The 21,379-nt window shown below is 37.8% G+C and overlaps 1 long non-coding RNA gene across 1 annotated transcript in view; it reads right to left on the bottom strand.

The window, feature by feature from the left end:
• Nucleotides 1-19,163, bottom strand: part of LOC141551228 (uncharacterized) — a 60,541-nt gene extending 41,378 nt beyond the window's left edge. The window contains exon 1 of the long non-coding RNA XR_012484805.1: nt 18,876-19,163. This is a non-coding gene — a long non-coding RNA (uncharacterized LOC141551228). The remainder of the gene's footprint in view (nt 1-18,875) is intronic.
• Nucleotides 19,164-21,379: the final 2,216 nt, after the last annotated feature.

Below are 21,379 nucleotides of genomic sequence, written 5' to 3'. Positions count from 1 at the left end.
AGTAGCTTTTCAGCTTCATGACCCATTTGGACAAATGATCGTTTTCAGGCATGTTTGACTCTTCATAATTCTTTTCTTGGCAAGAATACTAGAGTGGTATGCCATTCTTTTCTACAGCCCATTTTATAGGTGTGGAAACTGAGGCAAACAGAGTTAAGTGGCCTGTTCAATGTCACACACTTGGAATACTTCTGAAGCCAGTTTGGAACTCAGGAAGATGAATCTTCTAGGCCAGGTACTCTATACATTATAGTACCACCTAGTAAACATCAGATGTGGGATTTGAACTGGGTTTTTTTTTACATTAAAGTTAGTCCTCTTTCCTCTGTACTTCAGATGTGTATGATTTAGTGCTGAAAGGATCATGAGATCATAGATCAGGAATTGGAAGAGACCTTAGAAGCCATCCAACACCCTCCTTTTATAAATGAGAAATGGAAAGGCTCACAAAATTAAAAAATAATCATTTAGGTCCTGTGAGGGATCATCTAGATATCACAACTTACTAATCAATCAATTAGCAAGTATTTATTAAGCACCTAATAAATGCCAAACAATGTGCTAGACACTCAGGTTACAGGTTGAAAGAACAAAACAATCCTTACTCATAGTCTATATCCTAATGGAAGAGATAACTCAGGAATATAGACAACATAAATATAAAGTGAAAAACAAATATATACAAGCAGTTAAATACAAGGTAGTTTGGGAGAGAAGGCCCTAATAGTTGGGAGAATCAGAAAGACCTTCAGGAAGTGCTTTGTGAAAGTCTGAGAGTCTGAGGTTCTATCTCAAACCTCAGACTGAAACAGTTATGAAACAAAAGTGACAAATGTTGGCTGGGCTGTGGGAAATGGACTTAGTGATGTGTTCTTAATGGAATTGTGAACTGGTTCAACCATTCTGGAAATCTACTTGTAACTACATCCCACCCATTCCCAAAAGTTATCATAATGTGCATATGCTTTGCCCCAGTGCTACCACTAGTACAGCTATATCCCCCCCCCCCGCAAAATTATAGAAGTTCATTTCTTAGTGGCAAAAAAACTGGAAATTAAAGGGGTGCTCATTAACTAGGAAATGATTAGGCAAATTTTGGTATGTGAATGTAATGGAATTCTATTACACTTTGTTATTTGTCCTTTGTTCTCAAGAAAGACCAACAATATTATGAGGCTGATGTCTTGACTTGTGAGTAAATTGGATCTAAGTAAGGCAGATCTATGCAGAGAAATCAGCCTCACTCCTCCAGTGTTCTTAAGACATTATGAAAGAGATGGTTTGGGAAAATTTATAAGACTACAAGTCTTAATAACTGTCAAAAACTCTGAGAGTCTTAAGAATTCTGATCAATACAATGATCAGTGATGATTCCTAAGGAACCGTGATGAAAAATGACACTCACCTCTTGAGAAAGAAATGATAGAATCAGAATGAAAAGACACATTATTTATTTTGGAAAATATGGGAATTTGTTTTATTTTGCTAAATATATTTGTTATAAAGGTTTTATTTTTTTCTAATCCTTATGTTTTAGTTTATTGGGAAGCTAATTAGTCACATAGCAAAACATTGAAGAAAGGGACCCAGAACAGGAGAATTTTGATCAGGAGATGCAAAAGCTCAAAGATTCTGAAAAGAGGGGATGGGGAATCATAAAGAGAAAAACAGGTTTAGGTAGGGAATCATGAGGGAAGCTTTGGACAAATGAAATGTTGGATGTCAAGGACAGAATTTGGATAAATCTTCATAATGCAGATGAAGATCAAAAGAGGACATAGAAAGGACTTAGAAACAATCTTTATCCATTAACTAGTAGGGCCAGCCCTTTCTATGAATATCATAGCCCCAGGATCTATTGCCATCAATGCTATGAGTTTTCTAAATTAGCTGCCTTAGTTTGAGGAACTGTTGTCTAGTTGACCCCATCATTTATCAGATTGCCCATTTGCCAGCTCCCAGGCTGTCACCACAGTTATTGGGGGGGTGTGCAGAGAAACTGAGCTGGGAACTCCTGCAGTCCTGACTTAAATGCCCATTTTTGTTCCTTAATAGCTATGTACCTTTGGGCAAAAAAAAAAAAAAAAAAAAAAATGAACTTTCGACTTCAGTTTCCTTATTTGTAAAATAAAAAGATCTCCTCTCTTCCAGCCCTAAAACCCTTCCATTCCAGCACCTTAGAATAGACTGTAATGGAAATTGACAGGGTCTGCACCAGGCAGCATTGGTCTCTCCCTCTGCCCGGAATCCCAGGCTCTAACCAGAAACAGAATGCTGACAAATGAAAAAAAGATGTATTTGCTGGCAGCCAGTCTATGCAGCACAAAGACAAGCCAAGCCTGCGCTCCCACAGGAAGTTTTGAACCCACTTTCTAATTCTCAGTTTAGCTATCATCAACTCTGCCCCGATCCAATTTTGTGTTTTTACTTTTCTAAGTTTAAATCTGGCTTCTTCTTTCATGTTCTTTGAGTCTGTCCTGAAACTCTCACTGTTTGCTTTGACTTTCATATTTCCCTTGGGGTTCCCAAGCTTTAATTGCTTTTTTGGGGGAAGAACTCTTTTCAAAGCTGTCAAGCTTTGACTAGCAGCCTGTATATGATTAGTCTTATCAATTTTACTTTAAATATTTATTACTCTCACTGGAGATCTGAACATACAGATAGTTGGCAGCCATAGGAGACACACCTTAGGGGAAACCCAGGACTCCTGGTTATTTCTTAGGAGGGGAACTGCAGATGAAGATCAAAGGAGAGGAGGTGTGTCATTACAGGGAGGGGAGAGAAGAATGCAGGATCAGAAAGATGGAGGGTGGGGAGAGAGAGAGAGGGAGGGAAGAGGGAATAAGAGTAGAAGGGAAGAACAAGGGAAGGAGAAACACAGAGAGAGGCAGAGACAGAGGCACAAAGACAGTGATAATGAGAGGCAAAGGGACAGAGTCAGAGAGACAAAGAGAGAGAAAGAGACAGAGGCACACAGAGAGCTTGACAGTGAGAGACAGACACTGTCAGAGAGATGGAGACAGAGACAGACAGAAAAAGAGACAGACATACAGAGAGACACAGAGACAGAGACAGAGAAACAGAAAGGCAAAGATAGAGACAAAAAATAGGAAGAGACAGAGAGAAAGACAAGAGACAGAAACACAGAGAAATATATGAGTCGGGAGACAAAGAAGGAGGAGGAAAAGAGGAGGAAAGGGAGAGGGCAGAGCATATGCATGGCAGTAAGGAAACAAGAGAACAAGAGTAGCAGCTACTCCTATTCCCGGTTTTGTGGCTGCTGTCTATGTAGTTAAGTGGATTTTTCATGACTCCAATTAACTGGTTTGCCTGTCTAAAATAATGAAAACTGAATTGCAGGCATACATCTACTTTCTTTTCTGCTATATAATAGCACATTCTGCACACACTAGCCAGTCAATGTGTTTGATAACATCCAGCTGTTCAATTACCTAAGCATCTAAGGGAATACATAGGAACAACAATGAAGTCCATGGTGCTACCCAAATTGGTTGCAGTTTCCTTCTCTGGTAAAGGAAAGCTGGAATAGGTGCTCTGAAACATCCCTTGCAGCTTAAACCTCTGATTCTATAATCCTTTCCCTCTTGGAGGATTACAAGCATGTTCATCAATTAAATACATCCATTTATATGTAATTTACTTTATGAAATTATCAGAATCAAAGCATTCAAATGATGCACTCCTCACAAGCCATGCCCATGACTCTTGCCTGAAACAACTAAACTAAAAATGGTTCCATTGGGGGAGGGAGGTTGTCAGAATGATGGGTTGTGATACCAAGGTTAGCTTGTCAGGAATCAATCTAATTCTGTTGCTATCATTCTGGCCGCCTTAAAGAAAGATTGGATTACACAAAGATACGGGCAACTTTCTGGCAATTGGCCTGCCTAGGGTCAGACTAATGAACCATATAGCTCTGGCCTCATTTAACCCTAGGACAGGATATGAATTTAAATTTCCTGCATTCAAATATTTTTTTCTTTGCAAGCTGTTATGCATCAAGTACCATATCTCGAATCATCCTTATTAACTCTAAATATTTAAAAATTACCATCTTCCTGCATAGAAGTTAGCTAGAAGATTTAAATAGTTTATGATGATATACACTTTTATTCCCTTGAGCTCAAATATTAAATATTGTGCAGGCTTTTTTTTCCCTCAAAAGACATTTCCTCAATGTCTTCTTAGGTTTAGCAACTGATCATTCCTTATCAATAACAATTAGAACCACTCTGTTTCTAAGGATTCAAGATGAAAGTACTTTTATCAGCCCCCTTTAGGGGAGGCAAGGACTCATTTGCTTGGGTGGTATGCTGATATATAACATTTTAATGATAAGAAGTGGAAAAACAGACCATTTGAGGACCTGTCCCTATTTCTGGAATGCAATCCCCACCAGAGTACCCTTCCAGACTTTCTATCTTTAATTACCCCAGTTAATATTTATTATTATTAATGATAAAAGCTAGTATTTATTTATGTAGCACTTCACATCTTGCACCTTGCAAATATTTCATTTCATCCTTGTAAAAATCCCAGGAGCTAAGTGCTTTTGCAGGTGAAAAAACTGAGCCAGTAAGTCACACAGTTCCACAGTTAAGAAGTGTCTAAGGAAATATGTGAGCTCAGGTCTTGTGGATCCCACATTCAGCACTCTCTTTGCTATACCACCAAGTTGTTTTAGAGTTTGACAAGCTAGTTTTTTGGAGGTAAGACTGATCAGGTATGTAGGCATTGGATTATCCTGGGGGAAGCTCAGAGCTGATGAAGAGTATATACTTTATGTGAGAATGAGTGACATCATTGAATAAAATTGCATCATACTGAAGAGTGACACTGTTAGCAAATGACTGAGTCCTAAAGATTCTGACTTGATATTCCCTTAGTAATTTCAGGTTTCTTCAAGGTTCCCTGACCACTGGTCTATGGTTGATATATGGAGCAAAAGTATAATTTTTACTTTTACTAGAGAGGTGGAGAAAAAGGTTTAACAGTAGAAGATGAATTGGGTTCCTTCTTCCAAGATGAACTTGCCAGGCAGACTGTGAAGATAGATGTCTTTCATGATCATTTGACTAAGTGTCCTCACCTAAATTTACTAATCCTATTGCTAAACCCAGATGAGCATTAAGAGCCTGGTCAAGATAAAACTTTCCAGCTGGGTTCAGTAGATTTTGTTGGAATCAGGGAACTAGGATTATAGATCAGAAGATTATAGATTTACAGATGGAAGAAATCTTAGAGACTATCAAACTGAGCTCTATTATTTTTAAGATTAGGAAATTAAAGTCCAGAAAGGATAATTAAGTTAACATTCCTATGGACAGTAAATGGCAGAATTGAATTTTGAACTGCAGTCAAATCCAATGTACTTAGGCTATTTAAAGTTGAGATTAGGGAGATGGTGGCTACTGATGGCTTCTCAAATGGAACATCCAAAGTATTGAACTTTCACAATATCTAAGACTCAAAGGACCATGAAGAAAAATCAGTCATAAACTTCTGAGGTAGAATGGTGGAAATTCCCAAGCATGGATTGCCTGCTCTTCTTTTTCATAATCTCCTAAAATCAAGGGTGTTTGACAGCTTCTTGGAGAGTTGAAAAGCAGCAGCTTGAGGATATAGTACTGAGCTTTATGATCCAGCCTTGACTCCAATCCACCAGAACTGAGATGACAGTAAATCCCTATGACAAAGCACTCACTATGCCAAAGATCCAGGGAGATTGAGGGTCAGGGTGAATCACAGAGATTTACTCCACTAAAGTATGTAAAGAGCTCTGTAAATCTGGAAGCATATAAGTGTCAGCTATTATTATTGGCATTTCTGGCATCATTCTCCAAATCAACATCATCTTCATCCTCATTATTAACAGAGAGTAAGAGAGACTCAAATTCAAGTTGTAACAGCCACATATTAGTTATATTCCTTTGCCCAAGTTACTTAACTTTTCAGTGCTCCAGGCAACTCTCTGAGACTATAACATGTGCATAAATCAATTAATGCATAATGCTGACCCTGTGACAGATATTGGATTAGATGCTAGGCAAGAATGACAGTCTCTTCCCTCAAGAAGCTTCTATTCTATAGGGGAAGACAACAAATACACATTAAAATATATTAATATGTGCCTTTCATTGACACTGGGGAAAATAGGGAGAATTTATACCAATCAATTATAAGTATGGATCCTTTCTCCCTTCTCCACTCCAATATTATTACAACAAAAAACTTCCTTACCACAGCATGAAAAGTCTAGGTTGTGCTCTTTATGTTCCCCTCTAATCACCTCCTCACCCCACATTTCCCCACCTCATGCCAAAATTATCCCAATGATTTCTGCTATACCTGGGCTCTCAGCATTTTACTTATTTTCCAAAATGAAAATTTTATAGGTTGATTTTCCCCAGCTTCAGTCCCCAGCTAGAGGAGGAAGGAAGTAAAAAAAAGCTCTAAGCCAATACTGTGAATATTGATTAAATGTTCTAAAGCCAAGGAGGAAGCAAAAGACTCTTGGTGACTAAAACTTTCAGCTGTCCAAACAGTAAATCTACCCTGCCATTTTTCACTATATCTCCCCCACAACTATCAGGGACCAAAGTTTAGGCATCTTAACTATGTCATTAATTTTAGTTATGTTCTTAACACAGAATGACTACTGTCTAAAGGGACATGGGTGACAGACAGTGTTTAGGCAAGTCCAATTAAGCTTCCTCTGTTTGGAGAACCTTAGGAAGATAAATAAATCATCCACGTTTTCATAATGGAAACCATTATTTAGCAAAGGAGCTATCTTTCTCAGGAAGGCAGCAATGATTCATGTCAAGAGGAAGGGTATGGGAAGATGCTCATATTGTACCTGAGGGAGCACTACTATTGTATGGAAATGGGGGTCTTGTGCCAATGGTGGTGGGCACACTACCTAGCATGCTTGTTCTTGACCTTCATTCAAGATCATTTAGTTGAAGCTGTAAATAGAAAAGTTTTCCTTTTTCATTTTAAAAGTATTTTTTTTTTTTTTTTGTACAGCCTGTACTGTTAAAGACTAAAAAGAAAAAGATTTTCTAGAGTACTAGCCTGGCATCAGGTAGACTTGAGTTAAAATCCACCCTCAGACACTCAATGATTCTGTGACCCTGAGCAAGTTAACTTATTCTTGGTTTGCCTCAGTTTACTTAATTGTAAAATAGTAATAAAAGTGGAACCTACCTCGGAGGATTGTTGTGAGGATCAAATGAGATAATAATTGTAAAGTACTTAGCACAGCACTTGATACACTTAATAAATCTTTCCTTCCTTTTTCCCTCTTTCCTTCTTTCCTTCATTCTTCCCTCCCTTCTTTGCTTCTCTCCCTCTTTTCTTCCTTCTTTTATCTCCTCCTTCCTTCCTAAATTCCTTCTTTCCTCCTTTCATGTCTTCCTTCTTTTCTTCCTTACTTTCTTTTCTTTCTACTTGCTTTTCTTCTTCCCTCTTTCCTTCCTCCTTTGTGTTATACCTTCCCTCTTTTCTTTCCTTTTTCATTCCCTCCTTCCTTCCCTGCTTCTCTCCTTTCTTTCTCTTTTTCTCCTTCATTTCTTTCCTTTTCTCTCTCTTTCCTTTCTTCTTTTCCTTCTTCTCTCCCTCCTTTTCCTCTTCCTTCCCTCTTTTCCTAAATTATTTCCTTCTTTCATATCTTCTTTCCTTCTTTTCTCTTTCCCTTCTTTCCATCATTCCCACCTCTCCCTATTTGCTTCTCTTCTTTCCGCTTTCCTTTCTTTTTTGCTTCCCTCCTGCTCTCCTCTCCATTTCCCCTCCTTTCCTCCTTCTCTACCCTCTTTCATTCCTCCCTTTCTCCTTCCTTCCTTCTTTCCCTACTAAGGGTGGTATAGGTAGAGTTGTGACCAGTGTCTCAGGAGTTTGTCATTCTAGAACCAGCACCTTTCTTCCCTTCTCGAATGACTTCAGAGAAAGCATTCTGTTTCTTTCCAGGTTTTGCCTTCTTATCAGGAGGACCTACTTATAATAAATACAACATGGTGAAGAAAACAAAACAAAACAAACAAACAAAAAACCAAGAGAGGGAAGATACAAATCACTGACCCATTTTCTCACTTTGGCAACAAAAGGACATGGAGACACAGGGAAGAGGGACACACTGTAGATAGAGACTGTAGCTCTATAAGACAAAGTGGGGGGTTAAAAAAAAAGCATGCTGAGTTTGAATCCTTACTCTGCTCCTTACTATCTCTTTGACTTAGGAAAGGTCATTCCATATCTCCAGGTCTCAGCTTCTCCATCAAATAAAGGGGTTAGGTTGGATGGCCTCTGAACTTCCTTTCCACTTCTAGCTCATATCCAGTTGTTGGGAAACAAATCCTTTCATTCATTTTGATGCAGTTTCAACTATAAAAACAGGTTAATAATAGTACTTAATTCCCAGGATTGCTTTGATAACAAAATGGTTTTTAAAAATTGTAAAGCACTACAATAATGCCTTGCACATATCAAGTATTTAAGGAATGCTTATTTCATTTGAAGTGAGAAAAGTTGAAAGGAGAAGAATGAATGGAAAAATGGGAAAATATGAGGTTGGGAAAGATGGAGGTGGGGGAGGTAAGGGAAGAAGAGGGAGGGAGGAAAGGGAGAGGGAAAGGATTGCTCATCTGTTCCCTTGAAGAGCTCACCACAAACAAAAAGGCATCCAGGATCTCCAGCTCTGAATTGTTCCTCTTCACAGTAGGATTTGGGGTGATACATAAATGATGTTTTATACCCCCAGTTCTCATTCACCTCCCATTTACTACTTTCTGAGACTACGTTTCATTTATTTTGTATCTTTGTACCTAATTGTTTGCATGCCAGCTTCTCTAATAGAATATGAGCTCTAATAAAGCAGGGACCATATTTTGGCCTTTGATTATATCTCCAATATTTAGCACATTACCTGGTACATAATAAACTTGTTGATTGACAATACAATCCTCTCTACTGCAAATGGTACATCCCTCTATCCTCCTGGAACGAATAGTCCTCAACCTGAAATATTCCTGGATGCTGAGATTTCCCTTCCCAAGTCTGTCACCTTGAATGGAGAAAACAAAGATCCACTGGAGAGTATCGGAGGTTAGTGAAGTTCTCTGTGGTTTGTGCAAAGTATTTGAGTTTCCAGGTTCATTTCAGGAGAAGCATCTTCTATACTGTCCTTAGTTTCAGGCCAGTACAGTTTCCAAGCTGTATCCTTTTGCCAGGCCTTGAGTTTGATTAGCCACTGATGCTTCCTGTTTCCCCAAAGACAAATTGAATACACAGACTCTGTTATTAGGAACTGCCCTTCAACTGTCACACAGGGAGATTATATAATATATATTAACTCCTTTAATCTTTCTCCTTCTATTGCTTAATCATCTTTATTGCTTTTCTTTGGATAGCCTCCAGTTTATCTTCGGATGTAACAAAAGCAGAATGTCCTGTTCCCAGAGCATCTTCTCAGAAATATAAAGAAAGGATGATCATTTAGGTGTTGCTTGAAGTGGCCAGTTAGCTCACTTAGATCCCAATGCTAATAAAAAGCCAAGGTTGGGTGTTTCATTCCAACACTGATCAGCTGTCAGCACCTTGGGCAGTGACATCCAGCAAGTATATTGTCAGATTGGGTTCATACCCCACTCTCTTAGAACTTCTGATAACATAACTATGGCTCTGCCCTTCCACCATTAAAACAAAGGTAGTTACAACTATTTAAATGGAAATATCTGTATAATAAGTTGTTTTCCCCTGCCTTTAAGCAAAGATTACTAGACCATTTTTGCTGGAAGCAGCAACCAGACTCCTGTCTTCATGGGAATTAGTCTTATTTTTTTCCCTAACAGCAGTGGAAACCATAACTAGACTTGGTTAATTCAAGAAACTAAAGGCTCGGGCATTACTTTTTGGTCTTATGAAGAGAAAACAGCTGCAAGGAATTCTTGGTGCTCTCTAACCTTGTCAGATTCTATGGAGAGTACCAGAATATTTATGAAGATATATTTATGAACAACTAGAAGAGCTAGTTGTTAAATATCCAGTGTAAGCCTGTATACCTCAGAAATCTGCAAATGCTACAAATCAGGGCTTTATTTATTGTTTTGTTGTTTGTCTTAATTTAATAAAGTGATGGGAAAAGCATTAATAATGCAAATTAAACTTAAAATTATGAATTTTATTTTCAGATAGTCAGTTGTTAAACATTTACTAGGACACTACTGAGTAAAAGATATTGGAGTTTCTAGATTCTTGGCTAGTAATCTATGATGGGCAACTCAGTCAAGGGAGATTTGCTCACTGGAATTTACTTGTGGTATCCTTACTGTGTATCTCTGTGGATTATCTTTCTGCTACAGCTAAACACATCTTTTTGTGTATGATCTTTGTCAAATTACTTTGTCTCTCTGCATTTCAATTTACTCGTCTGTAAAAGAAAAGGTTTAAATATGTAATCTCTAAAGTTGTTAATGTTGAATGACCTACAAGTGTCTCATTGCATTCTAACACTGAAGATAATCAGGAGACTGGTTTAAATCAAGTCCATCCCAGAATACATTGCCCAAGGATTCCTCTATTAGATACCATTTGGATCAGAAGACTTCTGAGGTCCCATCCAACTCAGAGATTCTGTGATTCTATAAAGGCAGGAGACTGGAAAAACGGAGAGCTTGAGAACAAAATTTTGCCACACTTTCCCCCACACTAACCAGACAACTTGGATATATGGTCAATAGAGCAGAAAGGAAGAATAGCTCAGTAGGTTATCAAAACTAGAAGAAAATATTTCTTAAGACCATTTGACAACTTTTCCCTGTTTCCATACTTAACATGTAAACTTTTGATTTTCATTCAGTTTCTTAAGTGGATTTCCCTAAGGAGAAGAGAATGGACAGGTTAGCCAGAGTGAATATCTGGTCCATTTGGCAATTATAGTTCTCACTGAAAATTAATAAATTGGAATCATGGTTATTATATCCATTTTCTATGAGTGTATTTTAGAGTGAATCAAACCTCCCGAGCCTCATCACCCCTAAGTGAAATGATAAAATTAAGTTTTGGCAACTCCAGAGTGGATAGAACTACAAAGACTATCTTAATCCAATCAGATCAGAGACATAATCAATTAATCAAAATAAGCTTTTATTATGGGCCTACTATATGTCTGGAACTGTTCTAAGTGCTGAACATACAAAGACAATATTGATATAGGTCTCACTCTCAAGGAGCTTACATTACACTTAGGTAGCAAATTGGCACAGTAGATAGAGTGCTGGGGCCTGCAGTCAGGAAGACCTGAGTGCAAATCCTGCCTTTGGCACTGGCTAGTTGTATGACCTTGGCCAAGTCACTTAACCTTGTTGGTCTCAGTTTCCTCAACTGTAAAATGGGTGTAATAATAATATCTACCTGCCAGGGATATTGTGAGTATTCAGTGTCTGGCATTTAGTAAGTCTTTAATAAATGCTTGTTTTCTTCTTTTTTCCAATCAAAATGTAGTACTCTAGAAGACCCAAGTCAGAACTGAAGTAACCTTTCACTGACCAGAAAAGTCTGACCTTCTCTTTACCACACTTCTCATCTTTAATGACTAGAATTTATTTGTGATAACTCCAGGATAATTTCTACAAGGAAGCCACGTGGTGTAGAAGAGAGCACTGGTTTAGGTATGAACACTTTGTTCATATTCTGCCTGTCTGTCATTACATGACAGCTATCAGACCAGCTAAATGGTACATTAGGGAACTAGGTTTAGAATTAGGCAGACTCATCCTTATGAAGTCAAATCAAACCTTAGACATCTACTAGCTGTGTAACTCTGGGCAAAGCACTTAGCTCTGTTTACCTCAGTTTCTTTGAGCTAAATAAAGAAATGGCCAATCACTCCAATGTTTTTGCCAAGGACATGACCCAAAGGGGGTCCTGAAGAGTCATATATGACTGAAACAACTCAAGAACATGGGAACATGGAGAAATCACTCACTGAATCTCAATTTCCTCATTTCTGCACTAGAGATTATAATAATATTGCTGGTACTTCTCTCACAGGTTGTAATGAGAGTTAAATATGAAAGGCATGATATTATGTAAATGTCACTGATTCATTGATAAATGAATGAAAAAGCATTGATAGTAGACCCTACATGCCAGGTTCGGTGTTTAGTATTGGGGACACAAATCTCTATAAAGATGACACATATAGAAATGTGGATAAATGATTTTGTGATGAAGAGAGCCATCTACAATCAGAGAGAGAACTATGGGAACTGAGCATTTTCACTCTTTTTGTTGTTGTATGCTTCCATTTTATTTTATCTTTTTTTTCCCCTTTTTGATCTGATCTTTTATGCAACAAAATAACTATAAATATATAGGCATATATTGGATTTAACATATATTTTTACCATGTTTAACATATATTGGATTACTTGCCATCTAGGAGAGGGGATGGAGTGAAGGGGATGGGAAATTGGAACACAAGGTGTTGTAAGAGTCAATGTTGGAAAAATTATCCATGCGTATGTTTTGAAAATAAAAAGCTTTAATAATAAAAAAAAGAAATGTGGGTAGCCAAGAAAATGTATCACAGAATTACAGGTGAGTGGAGTCACATGGCAATTCTGAACCAAAGCACATAGTGATTATAGATCAACTATTTTTTATGCTCATGAACTATTATAATTGTAAGAAACTTTAGAGGTCACATAATTAAACCCTTTCTTTTACAGATGAGTACATTGAAATGTAGAGAGGTGAAGTAATTTGAAAAAGATCATACACCTTGTGTGGCAGAATGAGCATTCAAACTCAAGGCTTCTTAATACCAGGTTCTGTTTCCATTAAGTTCATTCCAATAAACAAGAGTTTAATGGTACTGAAGAATATGCATTCTACATTTGCAGAAATAGAAAACTGAACTTTTGTCTCCATATGAAACCTTGTTTTGAAAATCTTGTTATATCCTAATAATTACAAATTGAACTACACTAGTGAGAGACATTGTGAGAGATGTGCTGGAACATTAAAAAATAAACAATTCTAAAAGAATTAAGGACACTGATCAACTTAATTATCAATAGTAATTCTAGAGGATTGTCCACCTCCTGGCAGGCAGATGATGAATAGGCAAAATAGGCACACACACACACATACACACACACACACACACACACACACACACACACACACACACATACACACACACAAAGCATTTTTGGAAATGGCCAATGTGGAATTTGTTTTGCTTAACTGTGGCCCTTCCTTCTTTCATTTCATTTCTTTTCCCTTCCATCCTTCATTCCTCCCTCACTTCTTTCCCTTCTTCTCTGCTTCTTTCCTTCCCTCCCTTCCTTTTCCTCTCTTACTCCCTTTCTTCATTCTTTCCTTCTTTCCTCCCTTCTTCCCTATTTTCTTCTCTCTCTTCTTAGCTCATTTCCTTTATTCTATCCTTCCCTGCTTCCTTCCTTTCCTCACTCCATTTTTTCCTTCTCATTTCCTTCTTCCTTTCTCTCTCCTTTCTTCTTTCCTTCTTCTTTCCTTCTTTTTTCTAATCCTTTCTCCCTTTTCTTCCTCCTTACTTCTCTTCCTTCCTTCCTAGTAAGTGCTTTTTAGTTGTTTTAGTCACATCCAACTCTTTGTAAGTTCATTTGGGGTTTTCTTGGCAAAGAAACGAGTGGTTTTCAATTTCCTTTTCTAACTTATTTTACAGATGAAGAAACTGAGGCAAAGAGGGTTAAATGATTTGCCCAGATACACACAGTTAGTAAATTTCTGAGGTCATATTTGAATTCAAGAAAAAGAATCTTCCTTACTCCAGGCCCAGTACTCTGTCCACCAGGCCATCCAGCTATCAGTTCCCAGTAAGTAGAGTGCAGCAAAATTAAGAAAGCAGAGGAGGATTCTGAGAGGATGGTGGAATAGGTTGGTAAATTTCAAGGTCTCCAGAGTTCCCCAACAAATAGAACAAACTTGTGTCTCAGGGTGAACATAGACTGGTGAAAAAATCAAGAAAACTTGAGGCAGAACAGGGATGCTCCAAGTACAACCCAAGAAGATGTGAAGAAAGACCCAGGGCTGGGACTAACCCCTGTGAAGTACAAACATCTCAGCAGAAACACCAACTGGAGAGCTCTAGAGTGAGCTGGATGTAGCTGAAGGCTCAGCAGGAATCACAGAAACTTTCACCTTCTAGATTGTTTGTGGAGTTGGGTTCTGAGTCTGGGAAGATTGAAAGAACCTCAACTGATCAGGAACACCAGACCCAGCTGTGCTACAGGGATGCGACCCTGAGTGAGAAGGAGCTAGAGCTCCCAGGAGAGCAGAAACAGTGGGGCAGGGACATTGCTGCCTGTCAACGCTTGCAGGAGGGGGGAGCTCTTGGTTTGGGGTTCTAGATCAGAGGGAAGAGCTCAAGTGAAGCTAGAAGCTTCATCCATTGCCCAATCCCACAATTAGAAGTGCGATTACACTTACACTTACACTAAACCTCTTGTTTAAAAAAAAAAATGAACTGACAAAGAAGAAAGAATCCCAAACTTACTATGCAGACAGAGATTCATCTTCAGAGGAGGATACTGAAGTAAAAAAAAAAAAAAAAAGCTTCTACTCCGAAGAGTACTATAAAATGGCTCCCTGTCTGGAGAGAATTTATAGAAGAATTCAAAAAAGAATTTAAAAATCAAATGAGAGATATTGAGGAAAAAATAAAAAATAAAAACAATCCAGGAAAATAACTCTATGAAAAGTAAAATTGGGCAAGGGGAAAGCAGTGAAACTATAAGAGACCAAGAAATAATATAACAGATTATAAAGAATAAAAAGCAACAAAATGTAATAAATACTTGATAAATCTTTAAAATTAATTTTTAAAATAAAAACAAGTATTTGTTCAAGAAAAAAGGCTTTAAAGTACATAAAAGGAGACCTGAAATCTAATCCTGCTTGTAATCCCAACTAGCTCTGTGTGCTTGAAAAAATAAATCACTGACATTCTAGATTTTGATTTCCTTCTCTAAAAGATGAAGAATAAACTTCTAACATCTCTTCCAACTTCAATACACCACTGGCAATTTCTTATTGGTCAAAAGTTTGTGGCCTTTCATTTACAAATTAGCATAATTATTTCTCAATTTTAAAAAAAAATTGTTACATGTCAAAACTAAAATTAGAATTTCTTTTCTTCAGCTTCTTCCCAATCACCCAGTTCACACAGAGTAAGAAATAAAGTCAGAGCTCAGATTTTCATGTGAATGGGTGTTTTAAGACAAAGATAGAAGAAATTCCCAGAGTGTGGTCTCAGCAGTCACCTAGTCTACTCTGCCTCTTCTTCACTTGAAAACTGCCAAACAACAATTACAGCAATCACAGTTACCTGAAGTAAGATTATACTAAAAAAAGAAAAATGAGGTGGAGGAGGAGAAGGAAAAGGAGGAGGAAAAAGAGAAGTAAGAGGAGGAGAAAAAGGAAGAAGAGAAGCCAGTCCCTTTCATGACATAGTGTAGAAAGCTATTCCCTAAAAATCACTTTAAAATAGCTTAATCTGAACAGCTGATTGGTTGAAGAATGACCATCCATGTTCTCCAGAAAATCCTTCATATCTTTTGACTACTGACTGAGCTATACTCAATCAAAACTATAATCACTGCTGTGATTTGCACAATTCTAATGCCTCTTTCACTGAAACAATCTCTGTGCCAGAGATAATGGGGAAAGATGAAAGAAAAAAATCCTCATATGATAGAGAAGTTTTCATCAGTTTCTTCTTCATTCAAAATTCTGAACAGCTACTTGCAATGAGCAAAATTGTCTGGATTCTCCATTTGCTGTTTCACAATATATCTGGACTACTAATCCACTTAGTTACCACTAATAAAACACAAAACTAAATCCTGCTCTCCTGGCTGCTTATTCAATTTAATTTCTGCTATATCACTTTGTAAGCAAGTCCTACCTTATAGAAGTAATGGCTTTCCATCCCTCCCTACCTCACCCCCAACCCCTGCTCCAGAAGCCCTTCAAAATTGTTTTACCTCTAGTAACTAGGTGAATCACAAATTAATCATGAAACACATATGAAGGAAGACACTATCTACATTCAGAGAAAGAGCTGAAAGAAATATGTATTGAATAAGTTATATGTGTGTGAAATTGATGTGGTGCAGCCCTTAGAAAGGAGATAACCATAACCCTAAGGTCACCTGGGCTTGGGAATGATATATTTAGAAATGATATATTTCTTCCCCAAGGCTATCTTGCTTCAGTTTACTCTTTATGACTAAGATGTCCAGCCCACAAATATTGCTGACTGTCAGATAACACCCTGTTGATCAGAGATAACTGGGTTTTTGAAACTAATAAGCCACAATAATGAAGTACTTAAAATTAAGGCAGGTGCAAAACAAAATTGGGTGATGTCCACTTAACCAAGTGAAGTTTTAGTTTTAAAAACACCTCTCCAGAAGGCTCCCCACCCACAACTCTGCCAAGAGAAATATGGGCACTACACCTGTGCACAAAGTAAGAACAGACCACTTCTCAACTCCACTTCTGAGACATAAAAGTAACATATTAGTGACATGAAGCACCTGGTTTCTCTAACTTTTCCCTATAAATTTACCTTCTTGCTCCTGGTGTTTTGCTAACTTCTTTGCTAACATGCTTTAATTGGCATTACAATTATAATAAACTTTATCTCGACTTGGAGATGGGTCTGACCCTACAAATTCTTTTAAAACACTTTGTGGCACCCAACATTCTGGATGTCTTCCTTGAACCCCAATACAATTGTCTTTTTTTTTCTATTTTACTATGTTATGAAAATACATGTTTTATGTTTAGAATCAAATAAATTTAAAAAAAATAAAAAAATTTAGCCTAAAATTTTTTAATTCCCTGAAATCTGCCTTCAATCACATCAATTGTAATCAAACCACTATGCTTATATCATCCTGGGTAGACTTCCTGGAAAAATCTTTCCTTTTACAATCTATGGTGATGTGAAGGTTTGTTTATAAAGATGAGAAAGTTAGGGACCTTGTGATACAATGAGTTAAGCGCTAGCAATCAAAATAAATTGAAAACAAGGGAGGAGGAAGGAAGGAAGGGTCAGACTCCAGGATAGCACTTGTAAAGGGGTGGTTGGCATTGGGAAAGAGAAAGGTGATTCTTTGATAGGATTTTGAGCAAAGAAAGAAAGAAGAGGGGAAAATGCAGACAATTTTTTTTTTTTTGTAAAATGAGATCAGAGGTTATTGTCCTCAGTTCTATAAACTCATTAGGTTTCTTTCAAAAAAACCACTACATTTTGATAAAATTGGTTTCCATTGTAATACTACATATCTTATTTTAAGCATTTAGAAACATGACTCTGAGAAGCAGGTCAAAGCTTCACCAGATGGCTGGAGGCATCCATGATATAAAAAAAGGTCAAGAATGTCTGTACTAGGTGATCCTGAAAGTTTCTTCCTACTCTAAATCCTACAGTGATTACATCTTTACAGACCATTCAAAAACCTTGACAACTTTATAAAAGGATTCTGTAGACAGGCCCTCAAAAGTGTTATAAATGTTTATTAGTTATTTGTCCTTCCTTCTAGAAGATGACCTTGATGTCAGGGAGGTAATGTCATAACTTGCAAGTGAATTAGAATTAAGTAACCCAGGACTATGGAAAGTCTCCAATCTCACTCTCTTCTCCAGAGCCATCTGGATCCAGTGGCAAGATATAGAACAAGATGACTGGAGATGTCCCTGGATGAAATGGGAGATCTTGGCCTTTTAAAGCTAAGGTCTTCAACAAGTCTCAGTTTGACTAAGGCAACACCCATTCACTGATTAAGGGTAAGGGGAAAAATGAGGCAAAGAGTGGGTTTTTTTTTTTTAACCTAATCAACCCTTTCCCCCAAAAAGAAAAAACAACAAAAAACAAACAAAAAATCAAAAACCAGTCTGGGAGGAGAAGACCTTCAAGGTTTCTGGTCAAAACAGAAACAAACAATTGCTATATATACTTACTTTAAGCCATCAGAACCAAAAAAAAAAAAAAAAAAAGATCAGATGAGATTTGGGCTAGGATCTACTGTTGGCCAATCAAGGAAAGCCAGAGTGATTTAAGTTTGTCATGTCCCTTAAAAAAGGAATCTAGGCCATAAACCTCAAAATATCTTGCAAGATTCCAGATATCAAAGATCAAAATTTATATTACTTTGGGCAGAGAATTAATTATCTTCCTGATGTCACTGTCTTCTTTGAGAATGAAGGACATGATGTGTGAGTTGTAAGAGCTGCTCCATTATGGACTAAACTGGCTAGTTCTAGTTGGGCAGCACAGCCCCCTTCCTCCTTCCTTCCCTTTCTTCTATTCTTCCTTCCTACTTCTCTCACCTCTCTACCTCCTTCCCTTTTTGCTTCCTCCTGTTAATCATCCCTTCCTCCTTCCCTTCTTTATTTTTCTTCCCTCCCTTCCTCCCTTCCTCCCTTCCTCCCTTCCTCCCTTTCTCTCCTTCCTTCCTTCCTTCCTTCCTTCCTTCCTTCCTTCCTTCCTTCCTTCCTTCCTTCCTTCCTTCCTTCCTTCCTTCCTTCCTTCCTTCCTTCCTTCCTTCCTTCCTTCCTTCTCTCATCTCCCTCTTTCCATATAGGGTATCATATGATAATATAGTCCCAACACAAATGCTGACAAAGAGATCTTGGGCCAAACCAAGATCCCTGGTTAAAAAGGAAACAAGGCCCCTTGTCAGCTCTCCAATCCAGGAGGCCTACCCAACAATGCAGGACAGAAACATTCATCCAGAATTCCAATAAAGAAGATTCTTCCTTCATTTAGAAATTCTAGCCAACTGTTGTTTTTCAAGGCTCACCTTTGTAAAAGGTCATCAGAACTTGTTGGGTTGCCCATCAGACTCTTCTTCCCTTTGCACCTTTTAGCCTACAGAAAAGCAGCACAGCTATCTGACACATGGTCTTCAGTCCAATCCTATATTTTATCAAATTTTTCAGCTGGCTTGACAAGAACCCCCAGAGATTATGTGCTTTACCCCAGGTTACAGAATGAGTCAGTTGCTCAGCTATGTTGTAAAAAGTTGGATTTATTCTGGTTTCCAGGACTTCTCTCTAACCATCAGACCACATGGTTTCTTTTCTGCTATAAGATAGGTCTGTCTGCAGAGAAATGGGATTAAGTCATTAAAGAGTGGTTTCTGAAGTCTGCAGAAGCAAACGGCAACAATGGCCATTTCTACATTACATTTTGAGAATGCTATTTGTTTTGGCAGCCCAGCCCTTTATTACACATTCCTGCCACTTAATTGTCCTTGCAAAGATAAACATGAAACCTTCCTTAGTAAGGCTGGAAGCTGCAGAAGCAGCCAACTTCTTTCTCAGTGTGGGAGTAAACTCTATACATTTAGCAGCAGGCTAAAAGACGTCCCCTTCTTTGCTGGCTCATTTTTTCCTGCACTTCTGCACCCATCCCTGTGAAATTCTTAAAGGAAAAAGAATTCCAGAACTATTGTAAGTCTTTGACTCTCTCTTCCCATTTCCTCTGACATTCAAGAAGATTTGGTTCATGGAAGCTAAAGGACCAATATTTTTTCTTCTTCACAAGTAACACCAAAAGTTTTCTTTTTCCTATTACCATTGCAGTGCTAAATAGAGTCATGGGTCTATAGATTTGGAACTGGAGATCAACCAGTCCAGGCCTCTTAACCCTTTTCTGTGTGTATCATAGATTGGTAGTCTAATAATGGCTTAGGAATTAGGAATTAGGAGTGCTTAGTGTTTAGTTGGCAGAGTAGCTAGTGTTGGGTCTGCAGTCTGTAATACTCATCTTTATAAGTTCAAATGCAGCCTCAAACACTTACCAGCTGTGTGATCCTGGGCAAGTCACTTAAACCTGTTTGCCTCAGTTTCCCCATCTGTAAAATTAGATGAGAGAAGGAAATGGCAAGCCACTGAAGTATTATTGCAAAACAAAACAAAACAAAACAAAACAAAACAAAAAACAACCCAAATGGGGTCATGAAGAGTCAGACCTAAATAACAACAAAGGCAAAGAATTACAAAGAAAACCAATAATAGTGAAAATAGAGAGGTAATTGTTTTTATGGACTCCTGAAATCTATCCATGGACTCCTCCTTTTTGCTCCCTAGATGAACATCTTGTTCAACACTCATTTTTCTCATGAGGGAGCCAAGGGCTATGAAGGTAAAGTCATTTGTCTAAGATAGCAGAATCCAGGATTCAAGCCCAGATAACTAGACTTCCAAGTTAAAGTTCTTCCTATTTGACTCAATTTTATCAGTTGATAACACTAACAAACACTAATTATAATGATCTGGAAAGTTATATCATCTTGTGGTCTTCACCTTCCTTACTATAGAACGAGGGTATAATAAAGGCCCCAAGCAAATTATCACGACCAGAAATGTATGCTCACAGAATGATTGAATCTTTGATGCTGGGAAAAACTTCAGTGGCTATTTAGACCAATTACCATCCTCCACAATATACCCAGCTAATGTCATCTAGCTTCTGCATGGAGATAGACCCCCATTCTCTGAAGCTTTTCCATTCTACTTTTGTTAAGAAATGATCCCCTGAATGGAGCCAATCAGCCCTTCCTAGTTCTTTCCTCTGGGGCCAAGCAGAAACAAGCAAATCCCTATTTCACTTGGTAGAATATCAAATAATTGAAGACAGCTAATATACCATGTCTACTCCTCTTACCTCAGTCTTCTCTTACTCATTCAGTGCAATTTAGCTCAATTCAATCGATTTATTAAATGTTACTATGTGTAAAGCACTGAGCTAGGTGCCAAGAGTGATATGGAGATAAATAAACCAAAGCACCTGATCTGCAGGAGCTTTCAGTGTTTACTGACAATATATAAGAAGCTTTCAGGGAATAGGAGGGACATAAGAATGCCTGATTAGTTTATAACCTGTTTTGTTCTTTTCAAGCTTTCATTGTTTTCATTTCCTTGGATCTTCCCAAGAATCCTATGAGCAGAATCAGTAATAATGTAGAGAAATTGAGTCACAATAAGGTTTATTAGCTCTTCTGAAGACAGCCTTTACTATTTATTAAGTGCCCTTTCCACCATACTCCACTTCATCTAGAAAGCAAAAACCTATATGAAGAAAACAGACAGGATGTAGTGAGTTTTGTGGAATGAGAAGAGCCAAAAGCAACCCAGTTTTGTTACTATCACATGCTGGTCTATAAGCCTAATGAAAAGATAGGGAGCTATTTTTCAGTCATTACCAGTAAGATGAAAGTTATTCCCCAAATGCAAAGTTAATTCAAGGATTATTATTGCTGTTTAAAAAGGAACCCTGATAAATTCAGCAGACTGTTTTACT

Source organism: Sminthopsis crassicaudata, chromosome 1 (genome assembly GCF_048593235.1).
Source record: "Sminthopsis crassicaudata isolate SCR6 chromosome 1, ASM4859323v1, whole genome shotgun sequence".
In the NCBI taxonomy this organism is placed as follows: Eukaryota; Metazoa; Chordata; class Mammalia; order Dasyuromorphia; family Dasyuridae; genus Sminthopsis; species Sminthopsis crassicaudata.
The sequence above is the reverse complement of the archived record's forward strand: the minus strand, read 5'-3'. Positions and strand labels throughout refer to the sequence as shown.